Source organism: Tachyglossus aculeatus, chromosome 11 (genome assembly GCF_015852505.1).
Source record: "Tachyglossus aculeatus isolate mTacAcu1 chromosome 11, mTacAcu1.pri, whole genome shotgun sequence".
Taxonomy (NCBI): domain Eukaryota; kingdom Metazoa; phylum Chordata; class Mammalia; order Monotremata; family Tachyglossidae; genus Tachyglossus; species Tachyglossus aculeatus.
Window position 1 is genome coordinate 7,848,439 of NC_052076.1, and position 17,396 is coordinate 7,865,834.

General features: G+C 43.7%; 1 long non-coding RNA gene across 1 annotated transcript in view; it reads left to right on the forward strand.

Annotated features, from left to right (window-relative positions):
- Window positions 1–1,615: 1,615 nt before the first annotated feature.
- LOC119934982 overlaps window positions 1,616–17,396 on the forward strand; it is a 47,757-nt gene continuing 31,976 nt past the window's right edge. The window contains exons 1-2 of the long non-coding RNA XR_005453054.1: window positions 1,616–1,701; window positions 3,024–3,141. This is a non-coding gene — a long non-coding RNA (uncharacterized LOC119934982). The remainder of the gene's footprint in view (window positions 1,702–3,023; window positions 3,142–17,396) is intronic.

Sequence of the window (17,396 nt, forward strand, 5' to 3'; positions counted from 1 at the left end):
CTGAGGCACAAAGAAGCTAAGTGACTTGCCCAAAGTCACACAGCTGACAATTGCCAGAGCTGGGATTTGAACCCATGACCTCTGACTCCAAAGCCCGTGCTCTTATAACTGAACCACGCAAGGGAAGGGATTGCAGCTTTTACTTCAATATGCTCTCCAAGTCCCAGTACAGAGCTTTAAAGCCCTTCCTCTGCTGTCAGTTCAGGGCATAGAACACTCTTTAGTACTGTAGGAAACAGGAAACCTGGATTCTAGCCCCATTTTTGCTGGTAGGTGGCCATTATGGGTGAAGACTGCACAAGGACTTCATAGTGTGCCATGTCCTTGCCTACTTACCGTCTTGTACTTTGTACCCCAGTGGGAACGCTACTGGCAAAGAAAAGAGAGCACAAGTGACACCAGTCAAGGCACTATCACTAAAATCAATTCCTCTCCTCAGAATCCTGATCCTGAAGTCTCAGGATTGAAGTTTATCTGACCACATTTTTGACACTGTTCCTACATAGGGCAGCGTGAAAGAATTCCAGACAATCCTTTGCCACTCCCCCTCTTTTTATTAAATTAAATAACAACTATTAGAATTTCTCAAGTAAAAGTGTTTGTACTTAGGTCCATTCCTAAAAGTTCCTAAACTTTTTTGAGAGTTGAAACTGATGAGAGCTCTGTGGTTTATGGTGCAATCAGGGGGGGTGATGTCATGTACATTAATTTATGTACTTCGGTCATCTAGGGAAAGACATCATAAAGACACACATGAAAAAGGTCTTGGAAGAAGTTTGCAGAATCTCTAGTTGTTCCATTTGTAGCTGAGTGGAACTTTGTACTCCACCCCCTCCCCCAGCTCCAGGGCTGTTACTTTCCCTTTTCAGGTTCCTGTGAACCTGGATGCCAATTCAAAGCAGCAGAATTTACCAGTCATTCACTCCGTGGGTTAATCATGTTTATTGAGCCCTGGCTGTGTGCAGAGCACTGTACTAAGTGCTTGGGAGAACACAACAAAACAATAACAGACACTTTCCCTGCCCACAAGTTTAGGGTCTCCAGCCAATAAGGCAGAGTGAGGCTAGCCCTTACATCAATCCGTCAACTGTATTCATTGAGCTCTTACTATGTGCAGAGCATTTTACTAAGCGCTTGGGAGAGTATGATATAACAATATAACAAACACATTCCTGTCCCCAGTGATCTTACATCTAGCTTAAAACAAATATACCACAGCCATTCTGGCCAGGGGACAGACCAGCTGAGAACCACACTGTCTGTTATTTTACTGGATGCTTGGGCCTCCCAGCCCTGCGCCTGATGTATTCTGCCGCTGCAACTGCTTCTGTTGATGATGTAGTGGAGATGAACTGAGAAACCACCCCTACCAGAAGAACAAAGCTGCCTGACTTCCCTGGTGTTCTTGGAGACCTGTTGCCCAAACCACAATATGGTTCTGATGAAATCTCTTTGCAATAGCCAGCCACTTAGATCCTCTTCCTCCCCCTCCCGCTCTTTCTAGGACTTCCCAGTAAGGATTTCAAAGTCAGCATGGATCCATGTGAACCTCCAGAGGAATGGGAGGAGGCTACAAAACACAGATCGTCACATGGAAGCAGCATTTCACTGCAGCCCCCGCTCCACCGGGGACTAACCTTGTTGCTGGAAGAATTTCTGCTGCGCTTACTTACTTTCCCTGCAAAGAAACTAACTATTCAGGTTAGGAGATGGGTGGTGGGGGTGGGGGGAGAGGGAGGGAGGGAGAGAGAGAGAGAGAGAGAGAGAGAGCGAGAGAGAGAGAGAGAGAGAGAGAGAGAGAGAGAGAGAGAGAGAGAGAGAGAGAGAGTGTGCGCATGCTGAGTGTGACCTATACAGAGATAGGAATGGGGGTGGGGTGGGGAAAGTTGTGGAGCAATGCACTGTGTGTAAATAGAAGGTGTTAGCATCATCCAAACTAAAGGTCAACCTTGTACAAAGATATTTTAAACGATCATCATGGAAAGCACTTTGTGTCTTATTTGTTTGCCTCTCCCATTACATCGATAGCTCCTGAAAGGTAGGAAAAGTACATCTTGTTTAGGTTGTTTTCCAACAGTGCTTCGCACAGTGCTTTGCACTCATTGTCTTGGCAGTGGGCATCAGTTGCCAAGGGAACTTGATCCCTAGAACAGAAAGTTTTGTTTTTCAGATTTTCTCTCCCCACTAGACTGGAAGCTCTAGTGTGCAGTATTCTCCCATGTGCTTGTACAGCATTCTACACACAGTTAGTGCTCAATAAATACCATTGATTGATTGATTGCTTTGTTTGACACTCTGACCTAGATTTCCCCAGAACTTCTTTTCAGCTCAGATTAAGTTCTTTAAGGCCTTAGACCTGTGCTGTGTGTTAATCATATGAGATGGGCTACTGGTGACACTCCTAATCCCTTCGATGGCCCCTTCATCAGAAATCAGAAGGTCTGCTCGGAGAGATAAAACAGTTAGAAACCATTGATTGATTGATTGATCTAATATGAAGGACGGCTCTATATCTGTGTGTGTGTGTACAGTATTGTGCACTCAGTAGGAGCTCAATAAATACAATAGGGTGATTGATTCCTGACTCCCTTTTTTATGGTGTTTGATAAGTGCTTACCAGGTGCCAGGCACTGTACTAAGCACTGGGTAGGTTCAATCATATTTATTGAATGCATACTGTGTACAAAGCACTGTACTAAGCACTTGAGAGAGTACAATATAACAACAAACGGACATACTGCCTGTCACCGTCTAGAGGGTAGATGCAAGATAATCAGGTTGGACATAGTCCATGTCCCACATGGGACTCACAGTCTTAATCCCCATTTTACAGATGAGGGAACTGAGGCACAGAGAAGTAAAATGACTTGCCCAAGGTCACACAGCAGACAAAAATATCGGAGCTGAGATTAGAACTCAGGTCCTTCTGACTTCCATGCCCATGCTCTATCCACTAGGCTCTGATCTTTCTCTCCATCTTCCTTCCTCCCACCCTCTCTTCCTCTTTCTCCTTCCATCCACAGATCCAAGGAGCGGGGAAGATGAACTCTGGCTCTGGGAACTGAGGAATGCCTATCCCAGGGTCTGGGATCCCTGGCCCAAACGAAATTAGAAGAAAGTAGCCTTGCTCAGCATCCCCAGGTGAGGTGCTAATTTCACAGTAATGGACTTAAACACCAGATTAGCTTGTGTAAGGAGGCGTCTTTGTTCCTGGCTAAAACAAAGCCCAGCAGTTGACCTTAAAAAAGGGGGACAGGGGGAGCCAGGGTAGGGGAGAAAGCTGTTTCATTTTATATTGGAAAAATACAATGTGACATCTGGAGAATAAATTGTTCAGTCAGCCAGAAATACGCCTTGTAAAAATTGCTTAGGTTTCTGTAACAAGATTATTTACTGCGAGTGTTCACCTATAATACAGCGCACTTTTGAAATGGACCTTTTATGAAATGCATCAAGAACTGTGGAAATGTATTCAGTGCATCAATCTGTAATGCCATACTCTTTACAACACTTTGAGAACAGATTTTGAAACTCTGACAATCTAATGAGAAAAAAAAAAATTTTCCTGCCTTGGTTTACTCTAATCAGATTTCAGGTGGATACCTTGGGGTAGTCAACTTAGTGCAATAGGGTTTTATCTCCTGCAAAACACAAAGTGTATTACTCTTCAGATCGGCATTCACCTCAATGTGCATCTTGCATATGTATTTCAAGAGCCTTTATGGAATAATAATAATAATAATAGTGTATTTGTTAAGTGCTTACTATGTGTCAGGTCCTGTACTAAGCACTGGGTGGAAAGCAAATCAGGTTGGACACAGTCCCTGTCCCTCATGGGACTCACACTTTAGTCCTCGTTTTACAGATGAGGTATCTGAGGCACAGAGAATTTAAGTGACTTACCCAAGGTCACACAGCTGACAACGGTGGGACTGGATTAGAACCCAGGTCCTTCTGACTCCCAGGCCTGTGCTTTATCCACTAGGCCATGCTGCTTCCCCATGTGATTGTCTGCTTACAGAAGGCAATCACAGTGTCACTTGTGTCTTGGGGCTTTATAAATATCGAAATAACCTCGTCCAAATAAGAGATCATTCTAGGAAGGCCAGGTACCTTGTCAACATTTTACAGATTAGGAAACTGAGGCATATCAGGGGTTGAGCGACTTGTACCATTAGAGGAGGTCAGAGGCAGAGCTGGGTTTAAGTTCTGGTCTTTCCATTAGACCACGCTGCCTTCCTATTGGAGCTAATCTTAAAACTCCCTTGCTGATCCAGGCTACACCAAGGGAAAACTGGATGCTGGAGTCATTCAGTGGACTGATCCAAGTTTTCCTTAGCTAGACTTCTTCCCGGGGATAGTCCAGACTTGAAGGCCCAGAATGCTGGGGTAGAGAAGATCAGGTTTACAGCCAAAAGGAGCCTTCATGATGGAGTCTTATAGAAAATATTCTCAGATATTCAGGGGATTTCATGCCAGAGATCATTTAATTCCTCTGCTGGCGCTCTTGGGATGATCAGCCCTTCAGATGCAAAATTTATATTAAGCTCAAATTAGTCCAGTTGACAATGATGCCTCTTCAGCCACCCAAGTAATGGAAGGGGCAGAGGGCCAAGACTGCTTTTGGCTCACCACAGGAGCTGGAAACAGAGCTTGGAAGATGCCTCACTGCCCCTCAACTGAAAGGTGATCTCTTGCTTCCCAGAGTCACACTTACCCCAGGACACGTCCAGAATCTCATCCTGGCCTCCAGAGAGGTTGGCTGGAATGGTGCCTCTGCTATGCTGTTTCCTTTTTTTCTGGTATTTGTTAAGCACTTACTATGTGCCAGACGCTGAACTAGGTTACAAAATAATCAGGTTAGACAAAATCCATGTCTTCCCCCGGGCTCACAGTCCATATGACAGGGAGAACAGATATCTTCTCCCATTTTACAGATGGGGAAACCAAGGCCCAAAGAAGTTAAGTGATTTGCCCAGTCAGGTGGCAGAGTCAGGATTAGAACCTGGGTCATCTGATTCCCAGGCCTGTGCTCTTTCCTCCAGACCACATGGCAACCCCCATGACTTCTCTTTCTTCTGCTGTCTCTTGCTTACTTCCCCTATATTAATGTTTGTCTCTCTGTTACAGTAGCACACTGTAAACTCACTTTGGGCAAGGAATATGTCTGTTATTAGTTATACTGTATTCTCCCAAGGGCATAGTAGAGTGGTCTGTACACAGTAAGTGCTCAATAAATACCACTGACTGACTGACTGACTCCTCTCTCATAACTCAACCCCTCTCTTCTTCAAGAGCCCTCTGATTTCTGCAAGAGCTCCTCTTGGACACTCTTTGGGGCAGGAGTCTAGTGGGAGATCTTAGGGGAGAGTCCGTGATGAAAGTCAGGACTGGACCCTGCTGGATCTGGACAGGAGGTCTGTAATCTGCAATAAATTTATAATTTATTTATTTAGATTAATGTCTGTCTCCCCCCTGCACCGTAAGCTCATTGTGGGCAGGGAGTGTGTCTGTTTGTTTATCATGTTGTGCTCCCAAGCATTTAGTACAATGCTCTGCACACAATAAGTGCTTAATAAATAGAAATGAATGAATGAATGAATGAGTTTACAGTCCTTGGTCTGCTTGGATTGGCAGGCCACAGGCCCTGCCTCACCTAAGCAGGGAGGCTGAAGTTCATGGTGGCAAAACTGCAGGGGGAACATTTTGAATAATAACTTAAACTGTAGTATTTATTATGCACGTATTCTGTGCCAAGCACTGTAGTAGGTGAAAGATAATCAGGTCAGACATGATCTTTGTCCCCTACAGGGCTCACCATCTAAGAGGGAGAGGAAGAAGGGACTTTATCCCAATCTAAGTGGGAGGGAGAACAGGTATTGAATCCCTACTTTACAGTTGAGCAAAATGAGGCACAGGGAAGTTAAGTGACTTGCCCATGTTCACACAACAGGAAAGTGACACAGCCAGTATTAGAACCCAGGTCTTCTGTCATCCAGCCCTGTGCTCCCATTAGGTCACTTTGCTTTCCTGAAGTGGCACGGATACTGACAGACTCCCAAATTTACCAGATACTGCAAAACTCTACTAGCAAGGATCAGCAATACAGTGGGAGGGGATTGCAAAGCTCAGGCCAGAGAACTTATTCATCTATGTGGACCTGCAATGTGGGGTACAATTTATGGAGCACTCCTTAGCCCTTCATTTATTTTCTTTCTTTACAAACAAATGCGCGCTTGGGTATACATGAGCAGAGACAGATGAAAGAGTTGGAGATTCTGTTGTGTGGGTTTGACATGTGAGGCTGATAAAAGGACTCCTCTGATGTTTGGGTGTTCAGTAATCAGACTGTTTAGATAGAAGAATTCATTCAAGAAATGTCAACACTCACTTTCATTTATCTCCTGTTGGATTTTGCAAGGAGCCTGTAGGTGCTGGGATAGATATCTAATAAGAGAACAAGAAATGCTTTGGAGATAGCTTCACTGAACCTCCCAAATTTCTTCCATAGCAGAGGCAAGAACTGTCATACCTGGGGAAAATGAACCATTTTAAAGGATGCTAAGGAGGAAAATTAGGTGTTTCATGAGATACCATCTATTGAAATTAGCACAGAATCAACCCAATTGCTTCTAATGAATCAATCTTGAAGTTAGTCACAGTAGCAATATAGTTGCCTATTGAGCAATGTGTTTAATACACTGTTCAGAGTGCTTGGGAAAGTACACCAGTACACATTAAAGTACACATTACTTGCTTACATGGAGCTTACTCTCTAATGGACGAGAAAGGCATAAAATATATGTGGTTGATGGAATCAGAGTAAATAATTGAATATACACTTAAATCTGCATTCCTACACAAAGGCTGAGGATGATTATTAGAGGTAGCTGTTGATTTAATGCAATTTTATGAGAATGTATCTGATAATATTTAGACAAGACACACAAATGAATATTTTTCATGTGGACAACTTCTTTCTCTTCTATGGTTCATTCTGGTTTGTTTAGAAATTTTCAAGTGGAACTTTAATGGAACTATTATTTTTCAATCAAATAGCATCAGTGATTTCCATTTGAATGAATCTGTCATCCACAGTTTTAAAAATCAGAAAGTCTCTTTGAAAAATGAAAAATAGAACAGTTTCTAGTCAGGCTCTGGATTTGGGAAATCTTTGAATATCTTGGATCTTTGATCAACATGATTTCCCTTTTATAAAAAATAAAAAGATATGTTTACTACTAATAATTGGTTTGTGAAGTACTGACTATACACAAGGCACTGTAGTAAAAATAATCAGGTCAGACGTCGCCCCTATCCCACACAGGGCTCAGAGCCTAAGTAGCAGGGAGAACATGTATTGAATCCCCAGTTTTCAGAGGAGTAAACCGAGGCCCAGAGAAGTTAAGTAACTTGTTTAAGGTCACACAGCAGACAAGTGGTGGAGCCAGGATTAGAACCCAGGGTGCTTCCCTGTGTTTTAGTCTCTTCTCCACCCATTCTTTCACCATGCAGATTCAGAAAACCTGACATACATTTTTCTTCAAAACTCTTGTAAATATAAGTACATTCAATTACTTACTCTGATTACTCTATTCACAAATGTTCTATGTCTGTCTCCCCCGAGAGAGTGTAAGCTATTGATCGGCAAGGAACATGTCTTTGGCTTTCTGTTGTACTTTCCTAAGCACTTAGTACAGTGCATAGTACTAAGGGGATGCTCAATAGATACCACTACCACCCACACCATCAACTAAATTTGGACAGTTTCCTTCAAGGAAAGCTTAGCATGTCATGCTAATGCTTTGCTTAGATCCCCAAAGCATGCCACTATTGCTACTACTACTACTAATAATGATGGCATTTGTTAAGCACTTACTATCTGCAGAGCACTATTCTAAGTGCTGGGGGGGTGGGGAAGTGAAGTGACTTGCCCAAGGTCACACAGCAGACATGTGGCAGAGTTGGGATTCGAACCCATGACCTCTGACTCCAAAGCCCGTGCTCCTTCCACTGAGCCATGCTGCTTCTCCAACTACTACTACTACTGCCACTACTACTACTACTACTACTACTACTACTACTACTACTACTACTACTACTACTACTACTACTACTACTACTATTTATAAAGTGCTAAGCAGCATGATGCAGTGGAAAGAGCACAGGCCTTGGAGTCAGAGGACCTGGGTTCTAGTTCTGGCTCCATCACTTGTCTGTTGTATGATCCTGAGCAGGTCAGTGTGGCCCAGTGGAAAGAGCCCGGGCTTTGGAGTCAGAGGTAATGGGTTCAAATCCCGGCTCTGCCACTTGTTAGCTGTGTGACTTCGGGCAAGTCACTTAACTCTCTGTGCCTCAGTTACCTCAACTGTAAAATGGGGATTAATACTGTGAGCCCCCTGTGGGACAACCTGATCACCTTGTAACCTCCCCAGTGCTTAGAACAGTGCTTGGCACATAGTAAGCGCTTAATAAATGCCATCATTATCATTATTATTATTCTCTGGGCTTCAGTTTCCTCAACTGTAAAATAGGGATTCAATCTCTGTCCTCCCTCCTACTTAGACTGTGAGCCACATGTGGGACTTGAGTATCTTGTATCTACCCCCCATGTTTAGTATAGTGCTTGGCACATAGAAAGCGTTTAATAAATACCACCATCATTATTAATATGCACCATACTAAGCGATGGGGTTGATCAAAGACAATCAGATCAGACACACCATCAGTGGTGTTTATTGAGCACTTACTGTGTGCAGAGCTTGGTAGAGTACAGTACGAGAGAATTGAGAGATGCATCTATCTCACCACCTGTCTCTCACCCATGTCCTGCCTCAGGCCTGGAATACCCTCCCTCTTCATATCCAATAGACAATACTCTTCCCACCTTCAAAGCCTTATTGAAATCACATCTCCTCCAAGAGGCCTTCCCAGACTAAGCCCTCCTTTCTTCTTCCACTCCCTTCTGTGTTGCCCTGAACTGCTGCCTTTATTCATCCCCCATCCCAACCTCACAGCACTTATGTACATATCTGTCATTTATTTATTTCTTGTCATGTCTGTCTCCCCCTCTAGACAGTAAGCTTGTTGTGGACAGGGAATGTGCCTGTTGCATTGTAATATTGTCCTCTCCCTAGCTTTTAGTACAGTACTCCGCACACAGTAAGTGCTCAATAAATACGACTGACTGACTGACTAACTGACACTTTCCCAATGCACAACGAGCTCGCAACCTAGAGAGAAAGTCCCCGGCCCACATGTGTCTCGGCCTGAGCACCCTGACATTAATTTGAACTGGTCACAATGAAGACCATTCATTCAATTAATCAACTGTATATTTTGAACATTTACTGTAGGCAGAGTACAGTTCTAAACTACCTCATTCTCCTCCTCTCAATCGATTGATAAGACAGGCATTTATGTGGACACTGATACCTACTCATATGTCTTCTTAAATCTCCTGCTACACTGTAAGCTCCTTGAGGGCAGAGATAGTGACTACTAACTCTATTGGACTCCCAAGCTCTGAATACAAGCGATTGATTTTTTTAATGGTATTTGTTAACCGCTTACTTTGTGCCAGGCACTGTACTAAGCACTGGGGTAGATATAGGATAATCAATCAATGTTATTTATTGGCCGCTTACTGTGTGCAGACCACTGTACTGTGTGCTTGGGAGAATACAACAGAGTTAGCAGACGCGCTCCCTGTCCAGGGTGAGCTAACTGCCTAGATGATAATTGGGTTGGACACAGTCCCTGTCCCACATAAGGCTCACAGTCTTAATCCACATTTTGAAGATGAGGAAACAGTGGCACAGAGAAGTTAAGTGATGTACTCAAGGCCACACAGCAGAGTGGCAGAGCTGGGTTTAGAACCCAAGTCCTCTAACTCCTAGGCCCACGTTCTTTCCACTAGGCCATGGCTGATTGATTGATGGATCATTCATTCATTCATTCAATTGCATTTATTGAGCGCTTACTGTGTGCAGAGCACTGTACTAATCACTTGGGAAGTACAAGTCAGCAACATTTAGAGATGGTCCCTACCCAACAACAGGCTCACAGTCTAATGCATTCTAAAATAGGAACTTTAGAGTTTAGGAAAGAGCTATTCTATCTGCTTAGCTAAAACTGCTGGAAACTTATATTTCCCTCTTCTGGCCTTGTTTTCTGCTGATTCTTCTCTTGTGCACCAACTCCCTGATCAACGCGGGGCCTGGGGCCCCCTCAGCCTTTGTCTATCATCCCTGTCTTACCTCCTCTGTTTCTCTCTGCCAGTCTCTCTCAGGCTTTCTCAGTCTGCCATTTCAAGGCCAGATTTGCTCTGTTTGGTAATATTTTGCACCAGTGGGGAAAAGGAGCAACTCATTCCTTGCTTTATGGTGTCAGAAGCCAGGGCTCTCTGTTCGTTGAAAATACTGCTTTCCAAATGCCATGCCTGTCCGCTTACTAACTTTATTAAGACTTTGGCACCAGATTTTTAACTCATAGGTAAGGCAAGGATACATTTCCACAATACATGTCCAGATCTGAAAAATCCTTTGCAATATCCCTTATGTTTCTCTGTCCTATTTCACTGAGGCAGAACTCTCAGCTCTTCATTATAAAATCATTTCCAGTCGGATTCTGCCGTTGAGACAGGGTTCCTCCTGAAAAGCAGCCCTGAAGCCTGTTATTGATTGACTGGTACTGAAATCCCGGGAATCTCTGGCAGGTGGAAATGACTGTTTTAAATCTGCGGCTCCATTTCTAAATATTAGCATTAGGATTAAACACAAATGTCTGCTGCCAAGAAATGCTACATTTAGGGCCAAAATGACCGGATTCTGAAATGCATTCTGCCTTTGTGAAAAAGCTTCTCCATTCCGGGGAGAAGGGGGTTGGGGTGGGGGAAGGGTTTTTTTTGTTTTGTTTTGTTTTTTTCTAAAGCAGTGTGTCAGGGAGAGTTTCCTCAAGGGGACGGTAAGCAAGCTGTGGAGTCAATTTAGTTACTAGACAAAAATCTCTTGACTCACACGGGCAATGTTAAAAGGTTGGGAATGGTTACAAATCTGTTAAAATCAGGCTTCTGCAGCAAAATCAGATTTCGAATTGCTTTATACACCGTCCATTTATAAAACCTTTCACAGGCTCACAATTGTATTCAACAGAGACAGGGTGTTTAGTAATCTGGTGAGCCACTGGATCCGACCTAATTCTTTTTTTTCCCAGCCTGCCTCAGGTTCAGCAATTTCAAAGAGAGAAGGAAAAAGTGAGACCCAAAGTGTTTTCCAAATGCCCCTCTAAATGCTTAGACAAAGCGCTGCCCTGTCTGTGTTTGCTTCATTTTGTTCGTGCAAAGACCCCAGGGGAGTCATTGACAGGGAGGAATGTTGTTTGTTCAGACTGGCAGTGGGCACCCTAGTACCACAAAGTATAAACTGACCCTGCCCTTGATGAGTTTTTAATCTCATGAAGGAGATGAGACGGGGGACCATTCGTCAAACAAATTGATGTAAAGCAAGTTCATTTGAATCCTTGGTCTTGGTATTTTTTTATGGTATTTGTTAAGCGCTTACTATGTTTCAGGAACTGTACTGAGCACCAGGGTAGATACAAGCTCATCGATCAGTCAATCCCTTATTCGTATTTATTGAGTGTTTACTGTGTGCAGAGCACTGTACCAAGTGTTTGGAAGAGTACAGTATAACAATATAATAGACACATTCCCTGCTCACAATGAGCTTACAGTCTAGAGGGGGAGACAGACATTAATATAAATAAAACTACGGACATGTACATAAGTGTTGTGGGGCTGTGAGGGGGGAGGAATAAAGACAGCAAGTCAGGATGACACAGAAGGGAGTGGAAGAAAAAGAAAAGAGTGCTTAGTTAGGGAAGACCTCTTGGAGGAGGTGTGCCTTCAGTAAGGCTTTGAAGAGGGGGGCCAGAGTCAGGACATGGGCGAGAGGTCAGTGGCGAGATAGATGAGATCGAGGTAAAGTGAGTGGGTAGCATTAGAGGAGTGAAGAGTGCAGGCTGAATTGTAGTAATAATAATAATGATGGCATTTATTAAGCATTTACTATGTGCAAAGCACTGTTCTAAGCACTGGGAGAGTACAGGTTGGACACAGTCCATGTCCCACAAGGGGTTCATAGTTTTAATCCCCATTTTACAGATGAGGTAACCGAGGCCCAGAGAAGTGATTTGCCCAAGGACATAAAGCAGACAGGTGGCAGAGCCGGGATTAGAACCCAGGTCCTTCTCACTCCCAGACCCATGCTCTATCCACTAGGCCATGCTGCTTCTCATTAGCTGGTATATTTTTCAATCAATCAATCAGGGGTAATTTTTGAGTGCCTACTGAGAGTCAAACTCTGCACCAATGCTTGGGAGAGCCCAAGAGATGTGAAACGTACAGTCCCTACCTTTAAAGAACTTACAGTCTAAAAGGAGGAGGCAGAGAAACAAAAATTCCATGGAGACGGGAGCTGGAGAAAAAATCAGGATATAAGCGATGTTAATCTCCTCAAGGATGATGTTAATCTCCTCAAGGATGATTTTAGCAAGGAGGCAGGTGGACTGGCACCCCTCCAAAGAGCCGGGTTTTCCCCAGAGGAATCAGAACCAATTCAGCAAATCCTCCCATTTCCTACGCATCCTGGTAGTAGTTACTCAATGCCCCAGTTTTCATCTGGGTCCTCAGAGAAGACGGTTCTGGATCTGAAGTCATCCTCCCATGTCCTACGGTCTCCTGGTAGTAGTTACCCAATGCCCCAGTTTTCGTCTGGGTCCTCAGAGAAGACAGTTCTGGATCCGAAGTCCTGGAGAGCTCTGGCCTGGGATCAGTTTCTCTGAGGCACAGGAAATATACTGGAATCATCAATCGATCAATAGTGATAATAATTACGGGATTTATTAAGTGCTTACTATGTGCCAGGCATTGTTTTAAGCACTGGAGTAGATACAAGCAAATGGAATTGGACACAGTCCCTGTTCCACGCGGGGCTCACGGTCTCAGTCACCACTTTACAGATGAGGTAACTGAGGTCCAGAGAAGTGAAATGACTTGCCCAAGGTCACACAGCAGACAAGCGATGGAGGTGGCATTAGAACTCATGACCTTCTGATTACCAGGTCCATGCTCTATCCCCTACACCATTCGTTGAGCACTTATGGGAAGCAGCAAGAACTAGTTGAAAGAACATAGGCCAAAGAGTCAGTGGACCTGATTTCTAATCCTGGCTCTGTCACTTGCTTGCAGTGTCACCTTGGGCAAGTAACTTAATTTCTCAGTTTTCTCATCTGTAAATGGGGATATAATGCCTGTTCTCCCTCCCACTTAAACTGTGAACCCATAGGGGACAGGGACTGTGTCCAACCTATCTTGTGTCTACCCCAGTGCTTGGTTCATAGTAAGTGCTTAACAATTGCCTTTATTATTATTCTGTGAAGATCACTGTACTAAGTGCTTGGGAGAGAACAACATAATAGACATATTCCCTGCCCACAGAGATCTTACAGCCTCTTGGAGGAGATAGGATTTCAATAAAGCTTTGAAGGTGGGAACAGAAATGGTCTGTCTGATATAAAGGGGAGAGAGTTCCAAGACAGAGGCAGGATATGGGCCAGTCCTCAACTTTCTTCATCTTCAAAGCCCTCCTGAAATCCCACCTCCTCCAAGAGACTTTCCCTGATTAATCTTCTTCGCTTCGGATTATATCCTCCCCAAAGCTGCCCCTTCACTACTCCACCCCCTGTAACCCTTTTGTACCTATCAACTTAATTGTTCTGCTACTTCAGCAACTATTTATTCACCTATTCATCTTTCCATTCTCCTTTCTTCTTGCCATAAATTACTCTGGGTCCCTCTCCCCCATTGGAAGGCAGAGATAGCAGCGTGGCTTAGTGGAAAGAGCACGGGTTTGGGAGTCAGAGGTCGTGGGTTCTAATCCCTGCTCTGCCACTTATCAGCTGTGTGACCTGGGGTAAGTCATTTAACTGCTCTGTGCCTCAGTTACCTCATCTTTAAAATGGGAATGAAGACTGTAAGCCCCACGTGGGACACCTGATTACCTTGTATCTACCCCAGCTCTTAGAACAGTGCTTGGCAAATAGTAGGCACTTAACAAATCCCAACATTATTATTAATGATAATAATTAATAATATTAATGACAGCAATGTTATAATATTAATACTATTTATTAATTATTATTTATTATAATTATAATTGTACTCTCCCACACACTTAGAGGTTCTCTGTACACCTGAGATGCTCAATAAATACTACTGACAGCCTGATGGAAAAAATCTTGCCATCCTTCCTTAATAATAACCAAAGTAGAACTTCCTTATCCCAGGATCTCCGGGGAAACTGGCCTGGAAATTCAGGAACGCCATCAGCACTTTCATCAGCTGGGCCTGAGGGTTGCGGGAATTTTAGGGCAGCGTAGAAGATAGAAGCCCCTGCTGAAAGATGACCAGACAAACAGCTCAGAAACCTCATCTTTTCCAGACTTCATCCCATTAACCTAAAGGTCTTAGGCAAGTGTCACTATTAGAATGAATAAACACCACTCATCAAAGGGCTGGCTCTCTGAATAAGTCATGTTACATGATGTAAAAAGGGATAATAAACACCATAAATTAATGCTGTTAAAATGAATTCCTGATATTAATCCTAAAGAAGGCTATTTGCTATCTGTGCTTGAAGCCGACAGGAGCTGTGTTGAAGCCAAAGCAATTTGTATTGCTTGAGAAAACACTCAGGTTTGCCTCTCATGATGAATTATCAAACAGTTTGTCCATTTTACATGTTTAATGCTGGTGTTGTTACCTAACAAGACTACACAGCATGGAATTGGAAATGAGAAGCAACTTAGCCTAGGGCTTGAGAACATGCCTGGTAGTCAGAAGGGACTTGAGTTTTAAATCCAGTTCCACCACTTTTTACTGTGTGACCTTGCTCAATTCACTTCACTCCTCTGTGACTTGGCTACCTCATCTTTAAAATGGGGATTAATACTGTGAACCCCATGAGGGACATGGACTGTGTCCAACCTAATTAGCTTGTATCTACCACAGAGCTTAGTACTGTGCCTGGAACATAGTAAGTGCTTAACAGACATCATAAAAAATGGAAGACTGAAGAGGTCAGTGCTGACTGGGGGAGTCAGGATGCTTCATTCTATTCTAGAACTTGGGGAGGTGACATGACTCTTTGTGACATCACCGGTTTCTTTTCCCTAATTGGTGGATTCTCAGTTACCAGCTCTTCCTCTTCGGTGACTAAGCACCTGGGTTCTAATCTTGGTTCCACCACTTACCTGCTGTGAGACCTTGGACAAGTCACTTAACTTCTCTGTGCCTCAGTTTTCTCATCTGTGTTATGAGGATTAAATGTCTATTCTTCCTCCTCCTTAAACTATGAGCCCCAGTCAGGACAGGAAACCTGTCCAACCTGATCATCTTATATCTGCCCCAATGTTTGGTTAGTGCTTGCTATGTAGTTAATGTTTAACAAATACAACTTATTATTATTATTATTAGCCACGGACCTCTGCTTTATTCAATCTACTGCTCACTGGCCCTGTGGTCGTTTCCCCTGCCAATCTGTATGGGAATTCCTTGCACAAGTGACTATGTTGCTTGGGGGGCAACTGTCACAGTGACATGTGACAAAGCCTTGATGTTGATGGGTCAAAAATGCTTCTTGATAATCAGAATGATTGTGGTATTTTTAAGCACTTACAAATTTTGAGTAATATTAAGCACTTAGCATTTGCTAAGTATGCTACTAAGCATTATTATGTAATGGGACATTCGTCTATGTGTGAGGTTTGCGATGTGTGTGTTTGTGTTTGTGTGTATTTGTGTGTTCCATATTGCATTCTTTTAGTGACCTCATTTTTCCCCCAGATAAGAAACAGGAACGGAGGGAGAGTGGGAAGGGCTCATTCCCTCCTCTTGGGAACTGATACACACAAATTCATGTGCAAAATGGAAACGTTGTCAAGGTCACTGAGTTGGAAGACAGGGTGTCCCGTTCACAGAGTTTCCTTGAGAGTGTATTAGCTTAAAAAGAGGACTGCTCCCTTCCTCCACGCACTGCTGCTACAAGCAGAGGAAATAGAAACATGAGGTTGAGGCTAACCCAGGGCCTGGAAACTCAAAGTTGGGATTCAATCAGTAGCCCCTTGGCTCCCTGGTGCCTGGGAAGGATCTTCATGGAATCACTGATTCACGGAGCTGGAAAGGTTCTCAAGAGGTCATCTTGGGCCCTCCCCCTGGCTCCAAGCAGGTGACACCTAAACCATCTTGGATCAATTCCCAGGTCCATTCTGGAAACTTCACAGCCACTACTGGCTGTAGTGCTCTGCACACAGTAAGCGCTCATTAAATACAATTGAATGAATGTATGAATGGGATAGAAAGCAGTTCTGGGTTGTAGAAGAATCTATCTGTCCTAAATTTAGGCAGATTGATTTAGAGAAGGAGTAAGCCTAGTGGATAGAGCTCAGGTCTGGGAGTCAGAAGGACCTGGGTTCTAATTCTTGCTCTGCCACTTGTCTGCTGTGTGACCTTGGACAAGTCACTTCATTTCTCTAGGCCTCAGTTCCCTCGTCTGGAAAATGGGGATTCAGATTGTGAGCCTTAGTTGGGACAGGGACTGTGTCCAACCCGATTCGCTTGTATTTACCTCAGCACTTAGTACCGAGTCTGGCACATAGAAGGCACTTAACAAATACCACAGTTATTTAAACACTCAAGGTCATGGTTAGAGCCTAGCTTAGTCATTCTTTCTCCTTGCTTTGTTGTGTGGTCTCTCTGGCTGATGGTCCCAAATAAAGGGATGGGGCCATGTGTCCAATGCATCAGTGGATAATAACAGGGAGCTCTCTGGGCCTGATGACCCCTTCTGGCCTTTGTCCTTATCCCCTACCTTCATCCAAGTCACACCACTCAACAGTTCCCAAATCCATTCAGCCCAGACCAGCCAGCTCAGTTTGGGTGCTCAAGAAGTAGTATCATTGATGAAGAAGGCAGCTTAGTCCTGTTGAAAGAACATTAGACCCTGGAGTCAGGAGACCTGAGATCGAATTCCAGGCTCTGTCACTGGTCTGCTGTGTGACCTTAGGCAAATTGCTTAACCTTTCTGGACCTCAATTTCCTCATCTTTGAAATGGGAGTAAACTACCTGCTCACTCTACCTCTTAGATATTGAGACCCATATGGGAAAGGGACTGTGTCTGACTGTTATCCTATACATCAATGCTCAGGTCATAGTAAATGTTTAATAAATATCACTATTGTTGTTATTGTTATTATTATAGCTGTTATTATTTTTACTGGGCTCCTTTCCTAACTCACGTAAACCCCTGTGAGGAAATCTGAAAAAAATTAGGGCCTT